Genomic DNA, 13,594 nt, shown 5'->3' with positions numbered 1-13,594 from the left:
AGGTTCTGTAGCTCCTGGACTGCACTTCTATTCTCACATTCAAGAGCAGAAACTTGTTCCCTCAAATCCTCATTTTCTGCCTGTGTGTCCTCACACAGGGACTGAAGCTGCTCAAGGGCAGCTTTCCTCTCAGTCAGTTCCTCCTGCTCCATCAGCCTTAGAGATGGAGGAGCAGAATCCCATTCACCAGGATCGTTGAGTGCATAAATACAGCTGGTACCGAGATGCACCAGCTCTTTGAATGCTCCAACCAAACAACCCAGTGGAGTCATAGCCTTCTGTCCAGTGCTGATTTGAAGATACTGAGCCATCATGAATCTCCTGTAGCTGTCAAGTGTTTTAAGACCAGAACTGCTCAATAAATATGGAGTCTGAATTATTTTCTATAATGTGACGGCAATGACAGTCCTGCCAAGTGACATCACTGACATGACTGGAGTCATCCTGTCACATGACTGGATGACTCCTGTCATGTGACAGGATGACAGTTTCGGGCAGGGGTCAGCAACCCAACATGTTCAAAGGGCCAAAGTGGAGCAAAAAAGCAAAAACCAAATCTGTCTGGAGCCGCAAAAAGTTCAAAGCCCAATACGAGCCTTATAATGAAGGCAAAACAGGCTGTAAGTGTATGTCAGCTATATTAGCCGACTATTAAGGTTAGAAATAAATGATGAGCATTCATGATTAAATGTTAATTTTCCCTGCAGCCTGAAGAGAATGACACACCACATGACGACTCTGCTGTACAATATTTGGTGCTTTAAGTTTCACTTTCATTGCAATATCGATGTAATGTGTTTTGTTGCATTGATGAAATCAAATACGGTAAAGAAGTCTGAATTTTCATGTTATTTTTTTATTTTGAGGATTTGAAAAAACCAAAACAATGGAATTCAGACCTTCCCATGGAAATGAAATGCAGTTCTCATCTAACCTCAATAACAACACAATCCTCTTCTAAACTCAATAAGATTACAAGCTCCCGCTTTTTTCCCCTCATTATCTGGGCAACAAAGTGCAATAAAAAGGCTGAAATTAAAATGAAACCTGCCATTATAAAAATTCAACAGCAGCCTTTTGAAAAGGTACCCTAAGCAGGCTACGTAAAACAAAAATAATCAAGTTTAATTTCGATTTCAGGGCATTTCTGTGCATTGTGCCTTGCTCAGTTCTGCAAATGCCAAGTTAAGTAGCCTGTCAGTGCAAATGACAAAAAGGCAGGAAAATCCTTTTCTTTCTACCTCTCATGGCGACAACAGACACAAATGAATAGGCTACATTTTCAAACTATTATTAATAAAAACAGCCTTCAATTAAAAGGCAGCTTTTGAAAAAATAAAACACGGTAGAGTAGCTTTTTGAACATTGAAGCACATATATTCAAATAAGGCAGTTCAAGTTTGATTTCTGTGCATTATCCTCTTCTCTGTGGTTTCCTGCAAACGCCAAATAAGACAGTGCAAGTGTTCAATGCAGCAGCTTCCTCTTCTCTTTTCACTGTCATCTCAGCAACAGAAACGCATTGCACAGTACAAGCGCAGCAATCCTCGGACCTGAGCAATAAAAAAAATAATAACCCGAAGTGTCATTCCAAATATATGTAAAAAAAAAACATAAATCTCTTTATAAAAAAGGTATGCACTTTTAAATATGTGCGTATGACAGGATTGTGTTCTCACCCGTTTAATGCGGTTTCTGCTTTCGGACATCGCTGGACAGCTTCTCAACATCGGGCACGTCAGATGAAATTTAATCTTCCCACAGGACTGCAAGCTCTCGTCTGTGAGCCACGTGCGGTATTTTGACTTGATGTAGTTCATGTTTGAGAAGATCTGCTTGCACATGTATGTCGATCCATTGTTGTTGTTCATCTGCATGCTGAAGATAGAGGTGTGTTTGAAACGGCTCAAATCAACTGGCTCATGTCCTGGAGGCAGCAGCTGGATTTCTGGATCGACTCCACTCGGCCCTAAACTGGTCTGATGCTCTGTGTTCCGTTTGTAAAGAAGTCCAATAAATGGACTGTTGTCCAGTTCTCGTGTGCTGGTAGAACCACAGTCGTTCAATCAAAAGTGGTGACTGAGCTGCTGCTAAACCCAGAGAGTGTCGGGCCACCACAGTCTAACTGGTCTCACCTGAGTTTCAGATCAACTTTAAAAATGTTCTTTTATTTTACATGAAGCAGGAGAGACAAGTTAACAGTGAGAAAAGACCAAGTGTCAACAACTGAACCTTGAAATAAGACACGAGAATCAAAGCAACTGAAGCCATATTTGCAGAAACTGTGTGTGTGTGTGTGTGTGTGTTCTGTTCAGTTTCTTTGTATCTCGTGTTTTATTAATGCCACAATATCTATCATGGCAGGCTAATGAATGACATATCTGAAGAAGGTACTTGTGAAAGGAGTAGAATAAATAAATGGGTGGATAAATAAATCATAAATGACAGGAAAAAGAGATGAAGCGCTGAAGGAGGAGTGAAGCTGAGGAAGTCCCAGGTGAGAGGCGTCTCTCCACATGAGCTCAGTAAAGTCCTTCACTGGGTGCTGGACATCTCTGTCCTGTAAAGGTCCTGTTGGAGACTGAAGAGAATAAACAAGTAAAGAAGGAGACAAAATACAGAAATTAGTCATCAGGTCAGTAACAGCAGTGATGAACAAAACACAGATACCAATGACAGCAATAATGACTGGGATAATAATTGGCCTCATAAGAATGGAAGAAGAAAGTGGATATTTGATATCAGAAATGGCAACTCTGAACATTTGTGGTGACCTGGTAACTGTTGTTATCCACACCATCGCCATGAGTTGGTTCATGTCAATGATCCTCAGAAGGTGGCCCCCGGGCCCCATCTGGCCCGCCGGCCGCCTGTTTGTGGCCCCAGAACTGTTATTCCTTCACTGTGTGTTTTGGTTGGGTCGGCACCTGAAGGCAGGGAGGCCACAGGGAGGTTGGGAGGTTTCCTGAATGGTTGCTGCGGCTTTTTGGAACCCCAAAATGCTGCGTTTATATTCTTGTTTTATTTTGTTCTTGTTTTTGTTTTATTTTCTTTACTCTGTAGTTCACCACCCTTTTCAGCAGACAGGAACTCCAAACAAACATTTGTTCAAGCCAGTTAACAATACGAACAACTGAAACAATACACTTGAAGACGAACTGAGGCGTGTCAGGGTAAATAAGAACTGAATAAAATCACAAAATAATAAATAACTAGAAGTCAAACACGTGCCAGCAGGGCTTCTTTTCACTCCACACATTGTAGTTCAAACACTAAAATAACACAACAGGAAAAAACGTCATCTGTTGCTAGAACTTCCATCAGAATCTTGAACCTCTGCAAACACTTTCCACCCTCTGGTTTCCCCGCTCCTCTCGTCGTGATTCTAGCGACAGTTAATTCACCTGCAGCAAGTTCACGTGTCACAGACTCCATCTTCTCCTCCAGGGCCAGGCTGAAGAGGTGCACGCGGCAACGTCAGGTCTGGCCCCGCCCCTCTCCATGATGCATCTCTGGCAGCCTGCCAGAGACTTTCTTTACCAGGGATTGTTTTTTTTGGTTAAAATAAAAAGGCTGGCCAACGTCCGACACAACCTGACCCGCTTGTATACATTTTTGACCCGAACCTGCAAATCCCTTCGGATTTGTCGGGCCGCCCCGACCCGTTGAGAACTCAACCTGCCTGGTCCTGTCTGACCTGAGAACGACACAATTTTGTTGAAATCTGATTGGCTATTTGACTTTCATCCCAGTCAGCTTTTTTGTGGCATGAACCTGATGGATAGCGAGGAAAAAAATGTCAAGAAGAAGAAGACAAGTGAGAAAGAAATGGTGCAGCAGAAAAGATGAGATTAAGAAAATAAAACTGCTCCAGCAAGACACTGCCAAATGTACCAAACTAACAAGCAGTGTTGGACACTTTACTTTGAAAAGTAATAAGTTACTTCTCCCAAAAAGTAACTGAGTTAGTAACAGAGTTACTCCATTATGAAAGTAATTAGTTACCAGAGAAAGTAACTATTGCGTTACTCTTTTTTCTTTTAAGTTTAAAAATGTCAAAGAATTTGTTTGTATGTATTTAGAAAATGTCTTCCTGCGGCGGAGCTGCTCCTCCTCTCCTCATAGGCTCTGGAGTCTGAATCACCTGCTGACAACGCCAGCCTGTTTTCAACAACATAACGGCCTCTCAGCTCCTGAAGTTCTGTCTGTGTCACAAGTTCCTGTGGAGCAGGACAGAAAAATCCAGCTGTGGCTGCTTGGACACGTGGCTCCTGTCCTCCTTTGTTGGCAGAGCTCACGTTAGCAGCACCTGCTTGCTGTCACCATCAGCGATGACAACGGTGTTTCTGGCCACTAGTTTAGTAGAAGCCTGGGCCGTCGAGAGGCGCTTCATTAAATTGGAGTTGCTGACATTGGATGTTGACAGCCTCTTTGCTCTGGGACGACATAACCTACACTCAACATGGACATTTTGACCTTTAACCTCAATGAAGTTAAAGTAGTGCCTATACTTCCGTCTTGAAAACGCCATCTTTCCCCGTGACTCCGGACTCGCCATCCCTGATAGTAACGGAGTTACTCCACTATGAAAGTGGTTTGTGTTTACACGAAAACCACACCCACAGACAAACTAACTCAGAGACCTGATTTCTCTGGTTGGCTGAACATGAATTCTTACTCTGTCTTAGCCAATCATCATTACTTAGGCGGTTATCTCCTAACCCCTTCATGTTTCCAACCGCTTTTCCCCACTCAGCGTCACACCCGCTGAGAGTAAAACTCAACATGTCTGCTCTGTTGCTTGCAGCCCCGCTGTGAAGCTGACGTTAGTCATTGGTAGCTCTGTTCTTGCAACGTGAAGGTAGAGACTCCAGCGAGCATGAAGTGCATCCCAGGGGCTAGAGCGGGCGACGTTGAGGCTAAAGCTGCTGGCAAAACGTACGGTTAAATACAGTAAGATTGTAATACATGTCGGCGCTAATGACACCTGGCTACACCAGTCGGAATGAACTAAAGTTAACCTTCGTGTCGTGTTCACCCCTCATCGCCTACTGTAGCGTTCCCAGTCAAATTTGACCGGTCTGTTTTAACTGCTCTTAAATCAGCACAAAAAGTATTTATCATCACCAAATTTTTATTTAACATTTTTAAACTGTGAACAATGTCGCAAATTTATTTTTAACATGCAATTGGGAAATAATAACTGCATTACAAAATGACAACACGTAACTAAGTAACTAAAGACAAAACTCAACATGAAGTATGTATGTGCCTGTGTTTGAAACTGGAGTAAAAGATGATGTGTGTGTATGCGTGTGTGTGTGTGTGTATAGGTGTGTTTGTGTGTGTGTGTGTGTATGCGCATGTGAATTCATGCACAAGAGTGGCATGTGACACTCAGGTTAGAGTGGACATCCTCCTCTATGTCTGGTTGAATTTCAGTGCCCTCTTCATCATGTCCAAAAAACCTGGACCAAAACCTCTTCAACAGAAAAGTGCCTTGTCAGTCGCCTACTCCCTGTGCTCAGAGTAAAAGGAATGCAAGGCAAACATCAAGCTCTATGTATCGGGTCTGTGTGAAGATGATATTTTGATTGGTCTGGCAGGTGTGGGCAAGCGCAGGAAAGAGTGGGGTTCCCGTAACAAACACCTGTTTGGTCTGTGTGAAGATACGATACATGGTATCATCAAGACGTTGGTTCACGTGGGAGGATCGGCTCGAGAGAAAGACTTGTACCTGAAGTGTATGAGTGTGTGTGTGTGTGCGCGCGCGTGTTTGTGTTTGATAGCAGTAGAGTGTGTAAGTGGCTGTATCTCAGTGAGCACGGTGGAATGAGGTTAGGGTTATGTTTGTGTGTGTGTGTGTGTGTGTGTGTATGTTTATGTATGTTTTATGTCTAATGGTTGTCTGGATTCCCATTCATTTCCTTTGCCGGTCACTTTTGACGGGAACACCACCTGTGTAACAAAGTTGATTAAAAAACTTAAAATTCCAATAAAGTGGTGATCATCATTTTTATATGTTCAAGTGCACAGTGTGGAGGAATTCATAAGGCCTTGAAGCAATCAGGTATAAAACACAATATTTGTGGATGTTTTAAGTTTAATTCGGTCAGATTTGACCGGAACACAACAGGAAGCTTAACATGGCTTCAGTGTGCAACTACGCTAAAACAATGTCGGACTCCGTAGTTTTCTCTAGCCCACTGCCCAATTTAGCGAGTGACGACATGTTTAGCCGCATGCGTTCATTCCATTGCTGGATGTCCAGGTGGTGCTGAGATAACAACGTGGCTTATATAGAAAATTAGAGCTCCTTCTGGGGAAAGCCTGGTGTGATTCGGAGAGATGGTGTCCATCCTACTTTGGATGGTGCATCTCTCTTATCCAGGAACATAGAGCAATTTATTAGCCATACTAATCCCTGACAAGCAACCAGAGTTCAGACCAGCAGGCAGAGCTGCAGTTTAACACGCCCCTCTGCTGGTTCCTTCGTGTTGTCACCCACCCACCCTATAGAAACTGTGTCTGCCCTGAGGCTGTATAAGCCTGCACCCAAATCTGGAGGAGTAATTTATAGCAACTGAGTTAAAATTAAAACCACTGCTCCAGCAAATCAACCCAATACAACTATTAAATGTGGTTTGCTAAATGTTAGATCTGTCCCATCCAAGTCTCTCCTAGTGAACGATTTAATTACTAATTATCAGATTGGTGTATCAGCACTCACTGAAACCTGGGAGCAGCAAGATGAGTATGTTAGTTTAAATGAATCTTCCCATCCTGGTTACATTAACTACCATGTACCTCGCACCACTGGCAGAGGAGGAGGAGTAGCTGCAATCTATCAGTCAAATTTGCTTATTAACCCTCGACCTAATTGTTCATTAACTCATTTGAGAGCCTGACTGTCAGCTTTTCCCACCCAGACTGGAAAGCAGAGAAACCACTCTTACTTGCTGTGGTGTACCGTCCTCCTGCACCTTATTCTGAGTTCTTAGAAGAATTCCCTGACTTTCTGTCTAACTTGGCATTGAACTCAGACAAAGTCATTATAGTGGGTGACTTTAACATCCATGTGGACGTCAATGATGATTGTCTGGCCACTGCGTTTAAGTCGCTTCTTGATTCTGTTGGCTTCTGTCAGAGGGTAAACAAACACACTCACACTTTTAATCACATCCTTGATTTAGTAGTCACTTATGGAATAGAAGCTGACCTCATCACAGTTCTTCCTCAGAACCCCGTCTTCTCTGATCACTCCTTAATTACATTTGAATTTACTTTAACAAATTATATCCTAGCTGGGAAAAAATCCCGCTTCAGTAGATGTCTATCTGACACTGCTGTTTCTAGATTTAGGAGCTTATTCCAGTAGAACTTGCTGCCACATCTTGTCGTAATATAATGGGCAGTTATGCTGATTTCACCCCCAAGCAGGTAGACTATCTTGTGGACAGCACTGCAGCAGCACTCTTTGGGATTCTTGATGCCGTCGCTCCCCTGAAAAAGAAGGTTATCAACCAAAAAAGAGTAGTTCCCTGGTACAGCCCAGAGCTGCGTGACTTGAAACAGAAGACCAGACAACTGGAAAGGAAGACACATTCCAGACAGCACGAGGAAGACCACCAAGCCTGGAATTATTAATATATAAAAAAGAACTCCATAATGCTAGAAGCGCTTACTACTAATCCTTAATAGACAAGAATAAGAACAACCCCAGGTTCCTCTTCAACACTTTGGCCAGGCTCACCAAGAACCATAGTGCTGTTGAGCCATGCATCCCCCAACTCTCAGCAGTAACGACTTCCTTTCTTTCTTTACTGAAAAGATTGTGAATATGAGAACAAAGATTACCAGTAATGGAGGACAGACGACAGTCCCCATAGAAGCACCTCCCAGACTTCGTGAATACTTGGACAGCTTCTCCCCCATCGACCTGTCAGAGTTAACTTCTGCAATCACTTCCTCCAAGTCAGCCACTTGTCTGCTGGATCCCATCCCAACAAGCCTCCTTAAGGATGCCTTCCCTCTAGTCAACACTTCTATATTGAACCAAATTAATCTTTCCTTAGTCACAGGTTATGTGCCACAGGCCTTTAAGGTGGCTGTCATTAACCCTTTACTGAAAAAACCTTCTCTTGACCCAGATGTGTTGGCCAACTATAGGCCGATATCCAACCTCTCCTACATCTCCAAGATCCTTGAGAAGTTTGTCCTGGAGCAGCTACAAGAACATCGGCATGGCAACGATCTCTTTGAAGCCTTCCAGTCTGGATTCAGGGAACACCATCGCACTGAAACAGCACTGGTCAGAGTCTCTAATGATCTTCTTATAGCTTCAGACAGAGGTCTCGTCTCTGTACTTGTCCTTTTGGACCTCAGTGTTGCATTTGACACCATCGACCACAGCATCCTGCTCCAGAGACTAGATCATGACCACACGCTCTCTAACCAGATCACTACTCTAGATGGCATCACCCTGATTCCGAGTACAACTGCAAGGAACCTTGGAGTCATTTTTGACCAGGACCTTTCCTTCAGCTCCCACATAAAGCATGTGACTAGGATTGCCTTCTTCCATCTGCGAAGTATCACTAAGATTAGGAAGATCCTTTCCCATAGTGATGCTGAGAAACTGGTGCATGCATTTGTCACTTCTCGGCTGGACTACTGCAACTCTCTCTTGTCAGGATGTCCTAAATACTCTCTAAAGAGTCTCCAGCTGGTCCAGAATGCTGCAGCGAGGGTTTTGACAGGAGTAAAGAAGACATCTATGGACGACAGCCAGAGTGAACTGTGTGAGTAGTGAATGTGTATTAAGTGTTATTAGTTGAATTGAATTTGACAGAAAAGTTAACATGAATACTTCTCCTTGTCAGGATTTGGGGGTTGAACATGGTGATGATGATGGAGACCCAATTGCAGGGAGTGTAAGGCAGTGCACAAAAGAGGTTTATTTAGAGACGGGGAAACTTGAGACGGGGAAACTTGAGACCTGACAACTGTAGACTTGTGACCTGACAACTGTAGACTTGGGGAATGAGGCGAAGGCTTGAGACGTGGTGAGAGGCTGGAGACGTGAGGCAGGAGGCTTGACATGACAATGAGGGGACACCAGGGAACAACAAGCGACAATGGCAGCAAATAACAACAGCGACAGCAACAATGACCCAACAACGTAACTGAGGAATACACACAGCTTAAATACAAGAGGGGAAACAAGACACAGGTGGTGCAATCACCCAGGTGAGACACATGAGGCAATCACAGGAGGGAGGTCAGGAAGACAGGACATGACTCCAAAATAAAAGAGGAAGCACGAGACAGGGATCATGACAGTTCCCCGCCCCCCCCAGCCCAAAAACCAAGAAAAAAAACACCAGGGTGGGTGGAGGGTGGCCAGGAGGCGGGAAACGGCAAGAAAACACCAGTGAAACAAACAAAACCCACTCACTCACCACACCCATGGGCAGAACCACAATACAGTGTCAGGGGGGGTGGCCAGGGGGCTGTGCAGAGACCACAGAGAGTCAGGGGGCCGCACCAGGAGGCACTGAGCACCCGGGGGGAGGCCCAAGGTGGCGTGAAGAGCAGCAGGAGTAAGAGAGGCGTCCGCCTGGACCCTCGTGGCAGGAGCAAGAGAGGCGTCCACTCGGACCGGGAACAGGAGAGGCATCCATTCGGACCCTCAGAGTGAGAACAGGAGAGGCGTCCACTCAGACCGAGAACAGGAGAGGCGTCCACTCAGACCGAGAACAGGAGAGGCGTCCACTCAGACCGAGAACAGGAGAGGCGTCCACTCAGACCGAGAACAGGAGAGGCGTCCACTCGGACCAAGAACAGGAGAGGCGTCCACTCGGACCGAGAACAGGAGAGGCGTCCACTCAGACCCCCGGAGCGGGAACAGGAGAGGCATCCACTCGGACCCCCGGAGCGGGAACAGCGCCAGCCAGGACCCTCAGTGCCGGAACAGGAGTGACGCCCACCAGGACCCGTGACGGCGTAGAAGGTGTAGCAGCTGCTGGGATAGGGATAGTGCCCGCCAGAACCCTCAGCACCGGGACAGGAGTGGCGCCCGCTAGGACCCTCGGTGGAGCAGGAGTTAAGCCAGCCAGGACCCTCGGTGCTAGAACAGGGGTGAGGCCCGCCAGGACCCGTGGCGGCGGAGAAGGTGTAGCAGCTGCTGGGCTTGGGATGAGGGCTGGACCTGGCTGCCTAGGAGGATGAGGGCGGCCAGCCTTTTCATCTCCGTTAGGCCAGGAGCTCCTGGGGCTCCCGGATGGGGGCCGAGCTGACCTGCAGGCTCGCTGTACCGAGCGTGGACCCCCGAAGGCCAGCCGGGTGCCTGTGAAGTCCTCCTCCGTCCGTGACTCTCTCTCAGTCCGTAGTGCCAGACGGCAAAAATATTCAAAGAGCGTTATCATCCGTGAGGGGGAAACTGTCCTCTGGGTCTGTCTTGCGGGTTGGGTCATTCTGTCAGTATTTGGGGGTTGAGGATGGTGATGATGATGGAGACCCAATTGCAGACAGTGTAGGGCGGTGCACAAAAGAGGTTTATTGAGAGATGGGGAAATTAGAAATGGGGAAACTTGAGACCTGACGACTGTAGACTTGAGACCTGACGACTGTAGACTGGGAATGAGGGCAAAGGCTGGAGACATGGCGTGAGTCTGGAGATGTGGCGTGAGGCTGGAGATGTGGCGTGAGGCTGGAGACGTGGCGAGAGGCTTGACGTGAGGCAGGAGGCTTGACGTGAGGCAGGAGGCTTGACTAGACAATGAGGGGACACCAGGGGACAACAAGCGACAACGACAGCAAATAACGACAATGACAATGACAATAACAGCGACAGCGACAACAACAATGACAACAACGTAACCGAGGAAAACACACAGGTTAAATACAAGAGGGGAAACAGGACACAGGTGGTGCAATCACCCAGGTGAGACACATGAGGTAATCACAGGAGGGAGGTCAGGAAGACAGGACATGACTACAAAATAAAACAGGAAATACGAGACAGGGATCGTGACACTCCTACTGTCCTGAGTCAGACAAATCTGGTAGACGCACTTTCCAGATTTTTCTTCAGACACTGATGACGTGCAGAAAGAGAGCTAACGTAGGCTAAGTTCGAAGTGGAGTTGATTTGATGAAAAAAAGATGTGAGAGCGCACTTGGGTCTGTTATGTTACTATGAAGGACGGAAATATGGCGCTGTGTGTTTTGTCAGTTGACAACTGATGGTTGACTCTACACAATATGTGCATACTAATTGCAATAACACTTTATTAAAGGGTCTTTGGAGATGATTTGCAAACTCTCAACAAACTGTCAGTAGCATGTCAACATCTGGTGACTACATTAAAGTAAACCATCAGTAACAAGAAATGTAAAGACCCTGGATTGCAGTCTCTTTTGAGAGTATTCATGCATGTTAACGGTGCACCAATGCCTTAGTTTTTTCCTTTGCAATACTTTAGATTAATTTTGTTGTTAGTGTTTGAAAAGCATGGTCAGAGGTTTGCTTTCTGGACTGATGAGGCCAGCAGCTTGCTGCAAGGAACCCTCAGCCAGTATACAGAGTGCCAGGAAAGAGTGCCATTGCTGAAGAGGTTCCAGTCCACATGCGGACTGTCACTGACCGCACTGCAGAGAAAAAGATGGACTCATGGTAAATGGACTCAATTTTATATAGCGCTTTTCTACCTTAGCGGTACTCAAAGCGCTTTACAGTGTCATCTCATTCACCTATTCACACACACATTCACACACTGATGGTGGAGGCTACCATGCAAGGTGCCAACCTACTCATCAGGAGCAATTATGGGTTCAATATCTTGCTCAAGGACACTTTGACATGGTCACCGGGGTCGAGGATCGAACCAGCAACCCTTTGGTTGCTAGACGGCCACTCCACCCCTGAGCCATGCCGCCCACAGACTGGTGGACTTCATTGTCCAATCACAGGGAGCTGAGCAGCATTTGGTGGTACTTTAAGAATGTTCACGTTTTCTCACCATTACAGACTAACTCACAGAGAGGATTCACCAGGGCCTTTGCTAGGAATACCATCAACAGACAGATTTTTAACTATGCAGCTAATTCATTGTATCTTTCTCTTAAATGTATTTATGGATTTAATGTAACTGACATTTACTGTTTGTTGTTCAGTGACTAACAACGACGACACAACAGACTCAAAAATCCAATTCCCACAAAATAATTGTTTCTGTAACTTGGTGTGCCCATAGGGTTCGGGTCTACTCAAAGGGACGCAGAAGTGGTTTTGTCCAAAGTCCTCTTCCCAGGTGCCTGTCTACCTTGACAATGAGAAACAAGAGGACATCCTTTTTGCCTTTCTGAAGGCAGTATATTATAGAACACCACCACAACTGAGGATGAAGTGCAGTTCATCTTTAGTGTTCTATTTCCAGAGGTAGGCCTAACCATGTATATATTTTCGTGTCTCCCAGTTCCTGGACTTTCAAAGCCTACATAAACAGCATGCCTACCATGGTGCTACTTGTGTACGGACCCGTGTAATGGCTTGCTGTTCTGTATTAGTGTAATGGAGTAATTAAATTATATATTTTTGAAGGAACTACTCTCTTTTGGAAAGCCATCATGTAGATTATGTTTTTAAGTGTTTCAATATTTCTTTGTATTTTCGTGACTCCAATTTCATGGCCATGGAGAAGTTTCTTTGTTTTATGTTTTTGCATAATGTTTGAAAAATTATGTTCACAAAAAAATCAATAAAAGTGTTTGTGGTAAAATGATTCCAGGATATGTTATGGCCCTTTGAAGAGTTTAAGAATATTTTGATGATATTGGGATAATATCGTGACTCACAGTTACTTTAGCAGGATGAACGTGACATGAAATTTTCATCATCATCCCATATCTACCCACAACCCCCTCACATAGAACCAGGATCCCTCAACTGAATGCACTTTTAAAACTGAGTAGTTGGACAGAAAGCAGTATTTTGCTGGAATGAACTTTTAAATCTATAACTTGTTAGAAAGTATTTTGGTGGAATTGGTGGCGGACCCCTTGGGGGGCTCTGGTCGGGTCTCGGGCTGGGGGGCCCTGTGCCCCTGGGCTCTGCTCATGCTGTGGGAGGGGAGTGCCCGGCGGGACCGGGGTCATCTCTGCCCTGTTTCTCTGTGGGTTGCTTCCGGGTGGGGGTTGCTGCTCCTATGCTTTCCTATGGGTCCTGGCATGGGTTGGGCCTGTGGCTGTTTCCTGGGGGGAGGGGTGGCCTGGGGCTCCCTGTGTCCTGGGGATTTCGGGGTGCTCTGGTGACCTGGTCCTGACCTACCTGCCATCCTGGACTGGGGGTGCGATGTCCTGGCCCCCCACATCAGCTACAGCCAGCTACGCACAGCATCCAAGATAAACCGTAGCACATACACATACACGTACATACGCGTATACACACATACACGCATGGAGCGCACAGCTGACCCATAAACACACACTCAGACATTTATCTTAAAATTATATTAAACCAAATGGTAAGCCTGCACCGGGAATTCTGCAACCATTGTTTTTTTGTTTTTTGTTTTTTTCTTTCTTTTTCTTT

This window comes from Aulostomus chinensis, chromosome 15 (genome assembly GCF_037954235.1).
Source record: "Aulostomus chinensis isolate RoL2024-O1b breed Wild chromosome 15, RoL_Achi_v1.0, whole genome shotgun sequence".
NCBI classification, from domain to species: Eukaryota; Metazoa; Chordata; class Actinopteri; order Syngnathiformes; family Aulostomidae; genus Aulostomus; species Aulostomus chinensis.
This window is presented reverse-complemented; position numbering follows the sequence as displayed.